At 45.9% G+C, this 3,345-nt stretch overlaps 1 non-coding gene across 1 annotated transcript; it reads right to left on the reverse strand.

Moving 5' to 3' along the window:
• Positions 1-2,740: 2,740 nt before the first annotated feature.
• On the reverse strand, positions 2,741-2,813 carry Trnaa-cgc (transfer RNA alanine (anticodon CGC)). Its single transcript has one exon. It is a non-coding gene; the product is annotated as a tRNA-Ala (tRNA).
• Positions 2,814-3,345: the final 532 nt, after the last annotated feature.

A 3,345-nucleotide genomic window follows, 5' to 3' on the forward strand; every position in this document is an offset into this window, starting at 1 on the left:
CTGTGTTCGGCGGTAGGGCGCCAAAACGTTAAACTTTAGTTGCTATTATTAATTAAACCTGTCACACATGTCTCAACGGCCAGCTATCAATCAGTCATTTCAAAATTATTAAAATCAAAGTATTACTAAAACAAAAGACTGACGATATTACAGCCGATGCACTTCGGTGGCGTTCGGGTGACCGCTTGCTGGCTTGGCGCGCGAAGTGTCTCGGGCAGTCCGGCTCTCCAGTTCTGACCGTTCCAGTAGACAGACATGTTGTCTGTGGCAGGATGTATTTCATGTTATTTTAGCCAGATATAATGACTGTGGAAAGATATGTTCAAAACGTTGTGTTCAAGAGTAGTTTCTCGTGTCTATATCAATAAAAACGCGAGTGGCATCCCAAATGAGTTATACTTTATTCGTAGCAGCAGTTCCTTGCGAAGTTAATTTCAGCCTCAAGAAAAAGAATCCACGACCAACGTGCTGTTTTCTGCGCTGGGGACATCGTCATCATGAAGACAGCAGGTTAGTGAAGTGTACAAGAACTTACGTATTCCACACAGGGCAGTGGAAACAACTAGGCACCTCACGCGTACTGCAAGCACACTACAAATGTGCTCAGTGACACGTCATCTGCAGTAATGCAGAGGAGGTAAAGATGGTTGAAAGTATCAACACTGGTCTTACTTTTATTCCATTTTTCTTGCCGTAGCACACAGCTGTGTTGTCTGTAGTTCAACCGTGCCTAGATTCTCTTTCGAGAGTAGCGCTGTTGCCCTTTGCGGTTAATAGAAAAATTTACTAAAAGACTGCAGCTTCTCAGTAAGCTGACCTCCCGAAACTTCCAGAGGGTAGGAACGTTTGTGCAGAGAAACTGCAGTGCCAGAAAGGCGGGGTAGGACTTGGGGCCTTGCGGAGCAGTGTGGTGTAGAACACCACGATAGGATCACTCTGTTTGTTCAACTGCCCTAATGAGCGGAAGGTACGCCGTCCACAACGGGTCGTTTCTGAGACCCTCATCGGGTGAATGGAACAATACATATATCTAGCCAACGAATCAGCATAAGATTGTTTACACTTGGAATTTGTACTGTGAAACCAAAACAGGAACCAAACCTACCGGAACACTTCAGCTGGCACTGCTGTGTGCAGTCTACACCTCTGTCTCAGGTTTGTGTTCACAACCGGACGGCCGCCGAGCCGTCGCGTTGCTCGCTCGTCCTCTCGCTAAAGCCGTCGGCACACGGACCGTGCTGTCGAACGTTAACGTTGAGCGTGCCAAGTTCAACGTGCTGCTGAACGCTCAGGAACGATGCGACTTGTGCATACGGTACGTGGGCCCCAACGTGGTATACGCGATCGCAACGCACTCCAGTGGCAGTTGAGGGATGTTTCTAGTTCGTAAATCACACTGTTTACTCAACGGGCCAGAGTAAAATTCCCACGTTAACTCTATTAAAACGCACATTTCCTCCATCGTCCACGAAAAGGAAAGTATTATGTCCAATCAATAACGACACAGGCTTATAAACTTCCATTACAAACAGTGCGGTACAAATTTGGAATACTTCTCTGCATAAGAATAATAAATAATGTTTATTATTTCATCAGTCCCACATTTTAGTAAAACCCCAAGGTCAGTCTTACTTGATCACTGTTCCTACCCAGTAGCAGAATCTTTGCAACATGTGAATTACGAAGCGTAAAAGAAAAATGAGCAAAATATCTTTATACAAGTAGCGCAAGCTGTCCTGTAGATTAAGCCAATCGAACAGCCACCCCTCAAAAAAAGATGAACTTCTATTTACATAACATCAAATAATATAGTGTATACTTATATTAAACTAATAATAAAGTATCAGAACCTAATAAAAACGCGAATGTTGGGGGAAAAAAAATCTGGAAGTGCCTAGACGCGAACCACCGCCCCAACAGACAATTCATTACAAGTCGGTGCTTCTACTTTTTTTTTTTTATCTCATTTTGTTCACTCTTGTTCGTTGCATCTGCTCGGGGCGGATGCCGTAAGACATCCATTTAAGTTCGTTGTTGATCGTTTAACTCAGTTTTTTTTTATTGCAGAGGGCACCCAACCCTCTGACCGAACACGCTGAGCTACCGTGCCGGCAAATCAATACTCTAAACCAACTACAAACGCTTGGTTCCAAAGACAGTATCTTCCTCCACCCTGGACACCTTAATCGTAGTTAATTACTAATTGAAATTTAATTATAACAAATTGTACCAAGAACAATGCGTTTTGGGTGGATCTTCAGTGTGCCGGTGCCTTCAAATAGCCTACTCTCATAATACGCATGTTACAATAATTCTTTTGCCACGAATATGATGTTTTTCATTATTTTATTGGAACGGATCACACAGTTAACAACGGGTTTCCAGTGATTCTCAATTTGCTGGTGCTCAGAAACGACATATATACATATAGGCTTGAAATGAATGCCAATATGGCGCCTCACAACTCCGTACTGAAGAGAGACGGCATGCGTGTGACGTAGGTGGCGTTGTGCCGTCTCATTGGTCAACGCTCAGACGCACGCTCAGAATATCTAACATGCCAGGTGGTGGTGGTGGTGGTTAGTGTTTAACGTCCCGTCGACAACGAGGTCATTAGAGACGGAGCGCAAGCTCGGGTTAGGGAAGGATTGGGAAGGAAATCGGCCGTGCCCTTTCAAAGGAACCATCCCGGCATTTGCCTGAAACGATTTAGGGAAATCACGGAAAACCTAAATCAGGATGGCCGGAGACGGGATTGAACCGTCGTCCTCCCGAATGCGAGTCCAGTGTGCTAACCACTGCGCCACCTCGCCTAACATGCCAGATATTGCTCTGCACGTTCGGAAAGACTCCCGAACGTGCTATTCAACGCTATGACGTCAGAAACTTGGCACGCTCAACGCTCGGATGCACGGTCCGTATGCCGACGGCTTAAGCTACCAGCCGCCCAGCGTCTTCCTCTTGCCACTGCTCAGATGACCTCCCGTTCCGCGGTTTCCACATATGGTTCCTCCAGGCGCCGACTCGTGACACGCCATCGGCGCTAGCTACAGTCCTCTGATGATTCCAGCGCCCTCTCGCTCGCAGCGAGAAAAGTGCCAACAGCTTTGGCTTCACCTACTGAGCGGGGCTGAGGGAAGGCGTTGGGTGGTGGGGGGGAGATCTCAACTGTGCCATGATAATCACGGCATATACTGATGACAATTTTTGCTGCAGTACAGCATACACAGGCTGAGACAGAGACCTGTACATACCATTAGAAAATGCATCTCGTAGTTTTCTCTTTACCGGAAATACGACTGAAATTTTGCATAGAAAATGTAACATCGCTTTCTGAATTTGAAT

Source organism: Schistocerca nitens, chromosome 6 (genome assembly GCF_023898315.1).
Source record: "Schistocerca nitens isolate TAMUIC-IGC-003100 chromosome 6, iqSchNite1.1, whole genome shotgun sequence".
NCBI classification, from domain to species: domain Eukaryota; kingdom Metazoa; phylum Arthropoda; class Insecta; order Orthoptera; family Acrididae; genus Schistocerca; species Schistocerca nitens.